At 43.2% G+C, this 14520-nt stretch overlaps 1 long non-coding RNA gene across 2 annotated transcripts in view; it reads left to right on the forward strand.

The window, feature by feature from the left end:
• Positions 1–14520, forward strand: part of LOC128851867 (uncharacterized) — a 49433-nt gene that overhangs the window by 15270 nt on the left and 19643 nt on the right. For both annotated transcript variants that reach the window (XR_008449400.1, XR_008449401.1), the window contains 4 exons: positions 1348–1807; positions 6024–6193; positions 6593–6712; positions 13485–13636. This is a non-coding gene — a long non-coding RNA (uncharacterized LOC128851867). The remainder of the gene's footprint in view (positions 1–1347; positions 1808–6023; positions 6194–6592; positions 6713–13484; positions 13637–14520) is intronic.

Genomic DNA, 14520 nt, shown 5'->3' on the forward strand with positions numbered 1-14520 from the left:
AGTACAGTGCTATGATATTTCTACAGAAAGGCATACTGCAAGCAGTTTGAACCTGAGAAGTGGTTAGCAATGTGTGGAACACAAGTCGGGGGCTTTGCTGTGAATTCCTCTATGAATCTGTTATATGATCCTGAGGAAGTCACATTGCCTGTCCATTCCTGCTTCTTCCCCTATCTCATATGCTGACAGTACTCTGCTTAACATGTTTCCTTTGAAAGGTAGTAAATATAGCATTTTAGTGTCCAAAACTGTAAGTTTTTCGACTCATTTTATACTGATAAACACTCCAGTTGGATTAGATAAGACATATATAGAAGAATTTTGTCTTCACCTGTTGGTATCACACATTCTGCACCGGTCTTAAGGTATTATCTCCTGCATAAACAAGCCACAGATGTATAACCTCATGAGAGTACTTGCTCAACAGTGTGATTTTGAAAATCCAGCTCACTCTGCGCAGGCATTGTTAAACATGTCTTGTTCAAAAGTACCGATCACATTCAAATAGACAATTACAAATTCCCATGGGAATATAAAATGTTGCATCTTACAGAAAAATACTCACCACAACTCCCACAGTTGATGCTGATACCACATATTGAAATATTTCTTAGTTGGCCACTGACCAACTCCGCTTAGCAAGTTAACTTAGAAGAACTGTTTCTTTATATTTTCCATTTGTCTGCACGGTAGGAGGTAATAGTTTCATTTTGACTGACCACACCATACACCATGCAGTAATTGTTTGATTCTATAAGATTTGTCTCAAAAAATTCTACAGAGTGCAACTTCAAACATGTTGAATGATTTAAAAAATACAAAAGTTTGGTTTTCCTCAAGTTTAATTACAGAAACCATTTAGCTACTTAGGCTTCCCCAAAACCACTCTTTCCTAATAATATACAAAGATTCTGCTCAGTATCTATGCGCTACATATATATATATGTGTTTGTATAATTTATTATTTTTTTTTACATAAAGTGTTTATGCAAAACCCCTCTTCAGAATGTAATGTGACATGAAATACAGCCACTGGCATACGTGTATGGCAGTAGGCTGTGCAGTGAAGGCAATGCATTGATAGCTGCCTTAGTTTTCCCTGTAAATCTGAGGTGGCATGCACTGTACAAGTCTGTATCTAGATAATCTATGCAGGTTCTGCTACAAAGAATACAAAAAGCTTCATCTACAAAATGTGTTTCACAGAGATTCCCATGGGGAAGGAAACATCTAAGTAGTTTAGTAGCTTTGGAATCAAATATATGGCAATTCTGAGATATTTCGAACAGTGCTGTATTTGCTCCCTTTTAAAAATGTAGCCGGATGATGCCTGTGCCTCTCTTTCAGACAAACAACTATTCTGTTGAGCATTGCTGGTCATCCAAATGAGATCCAAAAGCAGAGCTCCCACTTCACTAGGCTCTGCTATGCTGCAGACGGTGATGGACTCTTCTGGCTGTGATGGACTCTTCTGGCTGTGATGTCTTCCCTCTTGCCGTTCCAGTAAGAAAAAATAAATACAATATTCATAGGGAGGAAAAAAGAAAGCAAGGAGCTATGTCTGTTTCTCAGTGATGCTAGCATGCAGGCAGGAATGCAGACATCTGGATTTTGGTTGTCACTCTCCTATTCAATATGCTACTCATGACCCAGTATCTAGCAGAGAAAAGGAAATCTCTTTTCAGGTATCATCAGATCCCATATTGAGAAATTAGCATCACGTCCTATTTCTGCACCAAGCAGCTCCCGGCTATCTGAAGAAGCTATCTCACTACTCCCACCTGTGGATCTTGTCTTATGAAACCAGGTACAAATTTCTTTAATGGTCTATTTAAATGAAAAAAAGCAATCTGCTGGGTCTCCTAGAAAGATTTTGATAGGTCAAATGTAAGTTTCTGTGTAGGATTTGTGCAAGACACAAAGTACTGTCTGCAAAGGACTAAAAGCTTTGGGGCCTTAAAATGACTGTTAAGTAGTATCTATAAACCTCTAGTATTGCCTCAGATAAATATCTGCATATGCTGCTGCTATCATTTAAGTAGCAATGTTAAGTACTGTCTCAGAATTTTTACTGTTGCATCACCTCAACTCAGCTGCAACTGCAGATTAAACAAGAGGGAAGGTAAAGCTTCCACTATGTTTTCTGCACCTCATATACTATAAGCGTTACAAGCACAAAATAAATTGGGAGAGAGGGCAGGAGGGTGTCAGCAATAAGTATAGCTGTAAGCTTGCTTTCTGTGTGCATTTCAATAGGAGCTCCTGCCACCCTGAAGCCTGTATGCAGCTTAGTAATAGCCTCCTCTGTGTTGCTCTGGCCATGGCTCATCATTTGCTGCACAGCTAGTACTGAAGGCTGGACCCTGCTTCATTACACAGCGTCTTAACCTTGCTTTGCCCTTCTACCCCACAATAGCTGCTTTGTTTCTTTTCGCCAACAGTCAGACATCACAAATTCCTTCTCTCTAATGCCGTTTACTGAACCAGCACCACCCCAAGTGGTTTCAGAACTAACTGATTTAGATGCTGGAGTCTGCTGCAAGGCCAAAAATAACTCCCCGTTTCTTTCTCCTTCATTGGTGAAAGTAGGAGAGAAAGTGGCCAATGACAGAGACACAAACCCCCCATAGGCATCAGAGACAAATCTGTTTCATAGCAGGAAAAAATAATGCTCTTGAAAAATGTTTCTGTGCTCGGGCTAATAGATACAGAACTGCTGCGTGCAATTTTGCTGAACTGATGGTATCACTTGAATGGCTTACGGACTACATAAAATGCATTACATAATTATATTTTTAAACACTGTCCCCAGCTGTGCTGATGCACATAAAAGCTGTGTTTACAATGGACTCGGCACATGTAATTATTTTGTGGCACTAGCTCTGTGCATTTCCTTGATGGATGCTCCATGGTGCATAAAATTGTAGCTTTTATCATAGATTCTTGAATATATTCTTTAGCTGTTTCAGCTTTAAATACTCTGTTTTCCTCGCATGGGTGAACAGCACTGATGCCTGGCAGGGCTAAATTGTAGTATCTAAGGGAACACCTTTAAGCCCTCTGGGAGCAACAGAGGAGGAATATGATGAGTGTTGAAGTCAAGGCACCAGAGTCATGGGAAGCACTGAGCAGCAGAGCTGGCTGGTCCTCCATGAGAGGTTTGCTGTGCAGATCCTTGGGATGGAGCAGTGGCTCAAATCCTATTTGGCCTGCACACGTTCATCCTGGCGTAATTAACACTTCATCGACCCACCCGCTTTGCAGCACGTGGAGGTCAGGCAATGCCTTATGCCTGCCTGAGTGCAGGAGCGAAGGGGCTGGAGGCTGCCGATGCGGAGTCAAACAGAATGTGGCCTGGGCTGTCAGGATCAAAGAGCAGCTTTGATTTATCTTCTCTTCCATTCTGTTCGTATACAGGGAGCGAGCTCCCAGCATTTCACTGTGAGCTCTCCCTTGTCTGTTCTCCTTCCAGTTGTGGAATACCTAACATTTCTTTATGCTGGCGTAGCAGCTGATGTGTAGGACCCAGCAAAGAGAGCAGTGGGATATTTATCTTAGATCTGCTCCAGTATTTTTGAGTATTAATATCACTGTGAAAACCTAGATGCTGGAAGAGTTTTGCCTACCGAGCAATAACACTTGGAAATAAATAAAGACAAAAAGTAATACAATATCCTGAACAACTGGTTCAAAAAGATGGACAAGTAGCATCACCAGTAGATGGGCAGCTGATTATTTTAATTTCATTTTTCACTATTGCTGCAAAGATCTGGCAGACTCTTATTGTCAATAAGCAAAACGGTTTGGCATTTTACCTCTCATCCTTGGCTAGCCTTAGATATGAGACTTCACCAAGGAAATGCGGATTTTGTTGGGAGCCAGTTTTTCATGGCAGGTGTTTGGTTGGAAGTAGAGTCTGCTTTCTGGTCATAGATAGTTTGAATTCCTTTGTTACCATTCCTTGCCCGTTTCAGTCCTGTGTTTGGTTGTCAAAGTTGGAAGCCTGTGCTTCCCAAAGGACAGTTGTACAGTGTAAAGTAGTAATTGGTCTAGTGCCAGTAGTGACCGAATTATTCCACAACAAATGGCCCAACTGTTGGTAAACTAAGTTTTCCACCCTCGCATGAATATAGTCTTCTCCCATCATGGAAACTGTGCGGCTACGGATGCCCTTAGCATTCCCTCTGTTTGGTATTTGAAGTTTACATACCAGCTTCTAGGCTGTTGATGCTTTTTGCACCAAAGGGTCAGGCGGTGGAAGAATAATCTTTGGAGTGGAAAAAATGTGGAACTGCAAAAGTTTGTTGTATGTTCGTTTGCACAGTCCGCCTTTCAGATAAACCCCATCCCTGCAAGTTTGCCACTACTTAAAAAGGAGTCCTTGGATAACCTGCACAGATGCTGAACCACCAGAGAGGTGCTACTTTAGAAAAGTAAGCAGATGAAGGTACCAGAAGCAGTGCAGGGGAAATATTTCTGGAGTAAGCATCCCCTTATATGTTCACATACATGACCATCCTGTTTCTGGATCACAAGCTGTTGTTTTATTAGAGTTAACATGGCTTGTACATATGAAAAAATGGTACATTTCTCACTGGGTAGGACATTATTCTTACTGAAGTATGTAAGTATTATTTTTTAAAAGGGCTTATTTCCTTCTACTCCCTTACTCTAGAGAGCCCTGCTGAGAGTCTATCAGCCATCTAGGCCACAATATGTTTTCCAAATACATGATCATCTTATACAAATCAGCATAATTCCATGTGCTTTGATAGAGCTATGACTTAATCCAGTGGAGGATCTAACTCCTTGGTATTTTATGTAACATAGATAAACCCCAAAATTTGTGATCAGAGAAGAGACTTTTCTAGGTATAACATGCTTATTACTCTTCCACATTAGTTGCAGTCCCTCGCTGTAGTCACTTGTGCAAGACTTTCGTGTTTATGGTACGTGGAGATAAGAGTTCCCTGTCTTTTGCAAAATGTAGTGTTGTATACAGAGGAGAGTAAGAATCCACTCAACAGGAACAAACCAGTCCTCTTAAGATCACTGTTTGAACCCTGACCTTTGCCTTTTTGTGTCTCTATGTCACCAAAAGCTTCTGTTTTAAAAACCAAAATAATACTTTCTGAAGTCAAAGTTCAGTGTAAATGATGTCATGACTATAGGGGTTAAGGCATCATCTTTGTTGCACTAAGTCCCTCTTGGAAATGTCTGATAAAGACAGAAAGAAAATGGGACTTATTTAACAGATTTCTGGAGCACTGTAATTCCATTCTTGCTATATTATTATCCGTGTGGAGCTTTTTCTTTTTTAATTCCATAAAGCTCTATTCCTATATAATCTGAGCAGTTAAGCACTCAGAATTATGTAAGCTGAACATACTAGGATGCCTGTAAAACTTTGTTGCTTACGGCTTTGGAAATTTCTACATTGCTCTTCTACAGTGACTCAACTGGCATATCTCCCATATAATCTGGGAGAACATGTGGTATGGTGAGATTTCCATCCTTTGAAGGACTCTAGCATGGTCCTTAAGTATGACCTCAGCTGCAGCCTTGCTCTCCTCCCATGTCCCCTGGACTTCCCCAGGCAATCTTTAACTGCTAATCAGCAGATGTCCGCTTTAGTTCCTGTCGGCATTTCAGTTCTGTCCTTCTAGAATGTTTACCTAATGTTTTCAAAGCTATCTACCTTTTGATTTGCACAGCAGGAGAATTTGCCTGTTTTACCAGATAGGAACCTCAATATGTACTTCCACAGTCTGTTCCTTCTACAGAATATTTTTGGCCCATAAGTGGCGTTTTAGGAATACTTCTTGAGGTACTATTTTTATGATATGTATATCTTCACAGTAAATGACTAACCATATGGCCAGGCACAGTACATGTAGCTACACAGCAAGGGTTACTGCCCGGTAGGAATGTGAAGTATATATTTTGAATAGATGTGTATTGAGAAAAAAAAAAAGCGTTCAACTGCAAAGGTACAGTCTTAGGACCTTTATTTCTTCTCTTAGTTCTCCCTTGGTTTTGAATGAGGTTCAGCATCACCTCCCTTGGAATCTCACTGCAATAATGTGGGCTCAGAACAGCTGTTTTTACTTTGCCTTGCTGATTGCAGTCAAGAGATAAATGGCAAAGGAGTAAATTCTGCCTGCCTGCTACAGGTTGCATCACACAATCACGGGTAGGTCTCTGAGAAGTGTTACTGATAGCTTGATTTTTATCTTAGTGGGGTAAAGGCTCATGAAATGGGATGGCTCAAGGAATGACTAGTGAAAGCTTTATGATGACACTTTTAAGGCATGTTCCACTGTGAACTAAAAGTTTCATCCGGGGGTTATTTGACAGTCTAGGGTGAGTGAGCAGATGCTTTGAGTCCAGCTGCTTGTAGAGATGTGTCTTCAGTGTAAAAATCCACTAACTTGGTTTTTATCAATTAATGTCAGAGGGGAAAACCACAAATGGTGATGCAGCATGGTGGAGAACTATGCTTTTGCCCCTCAAGTGGCTTCTTCGATTTAGAGCTGGGCCTTTTAATGAGGCAGATGATACTGCCATTACTTTGTGTTTCTTTCTTTTACAGATAAATCATTCCAATCAGATGTACACACACAGCTGTGTTTTGTGTGCTCACGCAGAAACAGACTCCAGTTCTCTCAGGAACAGTCCCAGCTACTCAACTGGGACTACATTATCAATACAGGTATCATAATATTTAGATGGGCCGCCTATGCAAATGTCATGCGGTGTCCCCCTGTGTGACTCTAATGTATGACTACCAAATATCCTTCTTCAGCTCCTTGATCCCAGTCCCTGGGATTTAAAATGCTTTATGGGTATCTTTGCTTTTCTTGTGACACCAGTAATTCCTGTATAATCCCAAATCATTAATTATGCACTTAAGTCAATGTGGAAGTTTCACCTAGTGTATTGACTTAGTAGTGCTCAGTAAAATTACCTACTGCTTCCTTATGCCAACAATTACATCCTGCTTTCTGTAGAGCAATGTCTAATTTCCCCACTTCTGCCATAAAGCATCCATTCCCCTGAAGAAGAACAAACTCCACCCTTTGGACAAGGTTGCAAATAGGGTAGTATGTGCTTCTGGAGCAGGGGGCAGAAGGGGGATCGTTAACAGTTTTTCTCTGGGCAGTCGGGAGACAAGGTGGGAATCAGGGAAGTCAGAGCTTTAGCCTCAGCTCCAATAACAGTTTTCTGTGTGGCCTTTTGTAAGCTCTTTCATGTTTCCACCTTATTTTGCCCAAACCTAAAATGGAGTTCAAAATCGCCACTTCTCTAACACCTCCCCCTACACACACACACACACACACACACTTGTGAGAAGGTTTAATGTTCATCTTGGAGGCTTTAAAAAGTATCATGCATCCAGGGAATGTATATGGGCAGACAGACTCCAGAATGAGCTTTATAAAATCATCAGTAAAGAAAATGGCATTTATATTAATCATAAATTTGGGATTGGAACAGCATACATTGTTAACAAACCTGCAAAACAAGCTTTCTTTCATTGGCTTGAACTGCTTTATAGTTCTGTTTGTGTACATGGAAGTGATGTTCAGTTTTTTTAAATGAGTCACAGGACTGGAAGAACAAAAATATTTGATGGTAACATATAGCAGCAAAACAATTACTCTTTTCATTCTGACAAGCACGATAACCAGAATAGCAAGTTAGAGCTAGAGGTCTATGCTGGTAGTTTCTTTTCATGTATCAGGGTTTTTTAGATCTGCTGCAAGACAGTGAAACAGAACTGAAATGTCATAACAATTAAAAGACAACACTAGATCAAACAATAAAATCAAGCATGCCCATTAGCATATAACTATTTACACTTGTGAAGGCTCTCCTGGTCAGTAAGTCTATGCAGTATTCTCACACAGCACAGCCTTGTCTAGCAGCTTTCTGTACCTTTATCCAGAGGAGACTCCTTTCCACCCTGCTTGCTGCATTGCACCACTGATTTAGTGAAGACATCATCCTCATAAGGATGCTCTTCTAACTCACCTCTGAAATCCGCTTGCTTTTCTCCTCTGACAATTAGGTTTAAATGTGCTGCAGCAAAGTACTCATCGTTAGCAGTCGTATGGCTTTTTAAGTGATAAACTGCATTAGCAAATTCCTTATTAGATAATCTATCAAATGAGGTCATACATAATTTTAGCAGTCTCATCTTGATTTATAGCATGATCACAGCAAATTACGCATACATAAACCAGCGTGCTGGCTGTCAAAGTCAGGTATTTTTACTGAGCTTTTAGCTATTTCCAGGCCGGCCCAGTGGCCTACTGGTAGCACTCTGCATCATCACAGCTTGCCCAGTTTACATGACAGCCCTCAAGCTCACCTCTCTTTGCTTATTAGGACTGACAAGAGTTCAAGGTGGTAGTCTAAATCATTGCTTCGTACCTCCTAACAATAATCCTTAATGGTGTTTATTGTGACAGGTTTTCCATACTCCCCCTAAATAGGGACAGAGACTTGCTAAAAGGGTGAGCTTAGGTATGGGGGAACTGGGTCTGTGGGATGCTGATCTGTTCCCTGCCTCCCTTCTGTATTCCTAAGGGAATGAAAAGCTAGTTGGAGTGAATCATCAGGCAGCATTGCGCACGACAGTAACAAAGTCTGCTTCTCAGTCCAGGCTGCTCGGGCCACTAGAGGCTTGGTTGCCTGTACCCACAGACGCTGGTAGAGGCAGTATTCCATCTCCTACGGCCATCTGCATTGGGAAGCTGTGCCACCTGCCTTGCTAGAAGTGATGAAATTCAGGGAAATTCATGGGAGGGAGCTTCAGGAACAAGTGCTGTTTCTGAACTGCACCTCACTACCACTGTTACCCTTCTGCTTGCTGCACCAGGCACTTAACCCCTGGGTTGCAAGTAAATTGCTGCTGGGATCCAGAAGGGACGTGATTCCTATCCCCCAGCTTCAAAAGTCTTCTGCAAACATTTCATCCACAGAGATTTATCTGTAACCACCATAGGGGGGAGCTGAAATAAACTATCTAGCCTTGCTTTTCTCTTCACCTGCTCTCACCTCACATTGGTATTTCTAGGGTTTGAGCTGTGCCAAGTCATGAGAATAGATCTCATCTGCATATCTCTGAAGACGTTATTTGTCTTCCACGGGACTTATGACCAAACTCTGTCCACAAAGGACAAATGTGAATGGAATGAGCATTCCAGGTATCTGCCCCTAAATTGCAAAATAAAAACTAAGTGAAAATCTGAATAAAAATCTCTCCAGGAGACAGATTGTAGAGGCCTAACTATCGCTGCATGAAAACTTCTTGAAACACTTAATACAAAGGTCTCCATGTTGTCTTTGCAAGAATATTCCTCAAGTGAGAGGCCTGGAGAAATCAAAGTAATTTATCAAAATGAGTAAGCTGTTTTGCACATCCAACAGTAATTTTGCCTAATCCTACTGAATGAGTTTTTCATGCATATATGTGTATGTGTACCCATATCTGTCATGAGTAAAATCTATTGTACCCTCAGTTGACAAGCTGTGTGTGGCAGACTGGAGCAGGGCACGATCCAAACTAAAAGCAGAGTATAGCGCTTCCCTCCAGAGCCCATAAGCTAAAATAGCAATTGCACCTCCTCCCCATGCCTGTATCAACACTGGCCTGGGGGCCCTCTTCTCTTTTGTTCTCTGCTTTTTCCTCTGCCAGGGATGGCTGAAGATACAGCAGAGGATAATGAGAAGGGGGTTGTTTACTTGAGGCGCAACTATAGGGTGAAAATTGGGTGAGCGAAGGAGCATTTGGGTCACACTAGCCGTGCAGCGAGGCTGTGCCACAGGATGGAGTGGGGTGAGCAGGTAGGGCTGAGGACCTTGCTGCAGAAGCGGGGAAATGCCCTCCTCTGCCTGAGGATGTGTGTTGGGGGAGGACAGGGGGCCCTGCAGGCCACCCTGCAGACCTTGACACACTGCCATGCAAAAGGCAGCCTCCCGCCTAGGGCTGCACTGCAAGGGCATGGTCCTCAGTGGCTACTGAGCAGCACTGACTGAAACAGCAGCCTTAAGCACAGCAGAAAGTCCCCATCCCTAGTGGGCATGAGGCTCCCCTATAGCCCTGCCTGGTTCCCCCCTCTGCTCCAGCCCTCAGCCAAAGGCCTCAAGCACAGCCCCATGTCCCTGCTCCACTTCTGTGGGTCCCTGGGGAAGCAGCTGTGAGACCCCCTGGGCTCCATGGGGTGATGGGGGTCCCTCAGTAGCCAGCAGCCCCGGTTTGGCCGCTCCTTCTCTAGACCTGCCTCTGCAGAGGTGTTTGCAGCCATTGGCATGGGCGCTGCAGAGCTGGTTGCCTGGCAGCACAAACACATCCTCTTCCCCATGACACACATCATCTCCATCGACCCAGACCAGCTCCCGTTTCGTTTATTTGCCTAAGCTGGAGAGCCCAGCAAGGGAAAACGCAGCTCACTGAAATGCAAGCATTGTTTCATTATTTGGGTGATGCAGGGACCCTTGCGCTCAGCAGCTGCCCCACAGGTGACTTCACCCAGCACTGCACGCAAAATGCTGTTATGCTCGGCAGTTCAGAATTAGCACTGAGAGAACAAGCCCCGTTAAATAAACACATGCTAATTAGAATGCATCAATATTTAGCTTTCTGCAACACTGTCAGAGGGAAAGCAATTGTGAAGCTAAACCCAGGGTCTGTCTTCCTGTGTCTGGGTCTTCAGTTCCTGCTGAGAACACACTGCGTGTTTGATGTGCTGAAAGAAGGCAAAGCATTGTATCCGAGAGCACAGAGTTGCTCCAGGTCTCTGTGGCTTATAAAGCAGCGTGCACAGCGTGTTTATCTGCTCCCAGCTTGGGACTCAGCCTCTGAGCATGCTGCTGCATCCAGTCACTGTGCTGTACTAACGCAGATGCTCAATATTGCAGCAACCATAGGACTATGAATTTGAGAGACAAAAATTGCCAGCTTCAGAGATATGCATCTTTCTTAAAAGAAATAAAACCATTATGAGTCAGGCATATTACCTGCTAGCAGCCTATCGAGTTGAATTGTCTTCTGTAAAGAGGTAAGGGACAGGAGAATGCCTGATGAGTGCAGCAAGAGTGAGGGCACAGGGTGGGAATGGAAGGGCAAGACTAACTACACACAACCACAGAGCAGCTGCGGTTGGCATGCCATAGAGCAGAGAGCACGTGGGAGAAGCAGCCAGTGGACTCCCTGCCCAGGAGGCTGTGCTGGACTGCAGAGGTGTGGATTGAGGCTGCTCAGGCTCTGGGAGAAGGTAGTTTTGAAGGAAGTGTGAAGGTGCCCAGCTGTGCTGAGTCCCACACCACCACAGCGGACCACTGCAATCTGAAGTAGGGTGGGTATATCTATGCTAGGGTGCAGTTTCTTATAGAGACATAATCTTATGACACTCTGCTTTCCTGTCTGCAGGAAGACTGAAATCAATGTGGCCTATCAGTTGTTTTCTCAGTCTACCTTGAAACAGAACATTTGACCCAGGGAGGTTCAAGCTATGTGAAAGCAGGTACACCAGGTTCAGAACCCCTTCCGGCTGGAACTGCTTGACATGATGTGGGAATGAGCATCACACCATTGAGGATCTGCAGCTCTATCCTCTGCAACGTCAGCATCAGCCCTCCCCACCCAGGGCAGTGGTGATGGCTCAAGGGAGCCAAAAGCCGGGGCAGAGGCCATTTGCAGGGAGGTGCACAGCCAGGGAGCATAGCAGCTTCTCCTTTTTCAGATGAAGAAGGAAATCTCTGGTGGGTGCTGCATAGGAGAAGCTGTGGCACAGCAGGCAGAGGTATAGCTGTTGAGGTTGGGAGGAGGGTGAGGAGAAAGGGCTGCTATTTAATTGCCAGCCCCTGTTCTATCAGCAAATAGGAGGATGAGCTGTCACTGGTTGGAAGGTAGCAGATGGCCTAATTGTGAGATTCTCTCCTGCAAGAGCAAAATGTTATACTGTTTTTAACATCTTTGCCTAGAGCTGAGTGCTGGCTTTGGATACTACCAAGATTTACTGTACAGAGGCAATTTGTGCCAGAAATGTGCTCTAGTGATAATCAGGGGAAAACTGTGCTGGAAGTGACATTTAAGAAATAATTATTGTGGCCCGTTGCTGTTAGTCACGCATCCCAAAAGCTGATCTGGCTAACACAGCTTTTCAAAACATCTTCTGCTCAATGTCTCTGGAAATTATGCCATGGCTGTGTCATCCTACGTTGCCCTGTAATCACTAGGACACTGTCTATGTGTGCATACCATTTTTCCCTCTCTTTGGGGGAAAATAATTCCTTATGTCGTCTGATACTTCTCATTCTGCTTCAGCTGGTTTCGTGCAGATTCTTACCTCAGGAATTTGCAGGAGAGCACAGGCCTCACTTTCCTGGAAACAGCTATGAAGCATTGCCATCTCATCTCTCCTTGCATGAAGCCCCATGCAGCAACACCACTGCAAAGGTCTGAGGTGCCCCGTAACAGCTTAACGCTTTGCAAAACGCCAGTCTTGGATGCAGAGACAGCAGTTTGCCTACATCGTGCTAATATCAGGTGCTTGAAACTTTATATTGAAGGTGTAGATGCGTTACTGGTGAGTCATTATGGCAGGTGCATTTTGTCAGCTCCAGCTCTGATCTGACAACAGGGGAGAGTGCAGTGCCTCTCTTAGCTGGGTCAGGTTTTCAGAGAAAGTTCTGCTAAGGGCTTTGTGGGGGAGAAAACTTTGACTAACCTGTAAATCTGCTTACTATTACTTATCAGTAAGTGCAAAACCCAGGGTGAGGATCGGCTTGATCCGGAATCAAGTGCATGTTCTGCTTGAAGATAACAGCTCTTTTCTTGTTGATTTTTTTGCAGTCCACTTGAAATGCTTCTTAAGAACTTTCACCTGCTGAGCATACCATATGCTCTGTCTTCCTGTTAGTACTTTAAACTTCATCATGTTTGTTGGGCTTTTTTTTGGAAATAAAAGGGCTTCAACGGACTATCTGTAAACTTTGTCTCCTAAAGCATTAGGATGCATTAAATCATCTTTGAATGTATCTTTCCCCTACTGTCCATCTTCAAAAGACAATACAGTAGGTGTTTATGCTGCAGCAGTCTGTGCTTCTTTCCCTCCTTTTCTCAGTAGTCTCCTGCTAAAAATCCCACAGCTGTGACACACCAGCTGATCTCCCTCAAATCCCACTGGTTTCATATCTCTCAGCCTCCAATTAAATTTCCCTATTTTCCCATTCAAGGCCCTCCATAACGTTACTTTGCCTTTGATCTTTCTTCCCACTCTTCTGCCTGTCTGTACTCTCTCAGTCATTCCTTCATTCTGCTCATTTTATCACGTTCCTGGATGGTTCAATGTTGCTTTTTAAATTTGTGTTCCTCTTGACACCTTCATCCATCTCCTGTTTCCTATGAGCCAAGCATTTTTCCCTCTCGTTTTGTCTACTCTACCTTAAACCCATCTCTTTTTCTTCCTTGCTAGCAACAACACTCCACACGCAGAGTCACCTGAGCTGTTGTTCCATGTGGTTTTCCTGGAGTGCATGTTCTTCCCACAAGGATTTGCAGTTCTCCTACGGTGCACACCCCACAGATGCTAACACACAAAGGTCTTTTGAAGAGCAGCAGTCACCGGTAAGTAACTATTCATTAATCCTGTTCCTTATGTGATACACATAAAACTTTAAACTTTTCCTAGCCAGGTGATAAGAGGAATCTTTTCTACGTTGATGTGAAGGTACGCTTTGGCCACTTTAGCTAGGTTAAAGCATTGAAATGTATGTTATTTAAACTTATAATAACTTAAACTTCCTATAGGCAGCAAAGCCATTCAAGGAACATAAATAAGAAGCAGAGTATTAGAACAGGATTTGGGTCTCACCGATAATGCTTTGCACCACCATGACATCACTGGCTGCATTCGAATTGCCGTCAACATCTTTACATTCCTGCACATGACAAACAATAGGGAATAGGTCCCATACAGCAGAGGAAATACAGCAGCAAATGTCTCACGTCCATTTCTCAACTGTCATCAAATAGCTTTTATCCGTGGCATAGCATAAGTGTCAGCCAACTGGCAAAGGCAGCCAATATTAAAAATGTTAGGGATTATTCATGTCAACAGACACAAGGGAGCTTTTCTCCGTCCATGGATCTGCACTAGGGGTGGTATGAAAAATGCAGCAGGTTCTCTACAGTAATCTCAAGTCTGAATAACTTCAGGAGGCCAACAGCTGACTGTCACTTCCAAGCAAAATCAAAATATTCACCTAGCACAATTAGATGAGAGCTTGGATAGGTGAGAGATTTAACTATGTGGATAGATAGATAGAAAAGCTATACTGTAAGGATGTAACGTAGAAAGACTAAAACGATTTTTTTTAAAAAAAATGCTTAGATAGAAGACGGTCTGCAGGTTGTGAGCTGGTCGTGACTTCTCAAGTTTGCCTCTGATTACATAATTAGCTGATAGATCATTGGACAGTTTAATTGCAGGCATTTACTGTGCTATTTGG

The sequence above is a fragment of the Cuculus canorus genome, chromosome 3, assembly GCF_017976375.1.
Source record: "Cuculus canorus isolate bCucCan1 chromosome 3, bCucCan1.pri, whole genome shotgun sequence".
Classification (NCBI taxonomy): domain Eukaryota; kingdom Metazoa; phylum Chordata; class Aves; order Cuculiformes; family Cuculidae; genus Cuculus; species Cuculus canorus.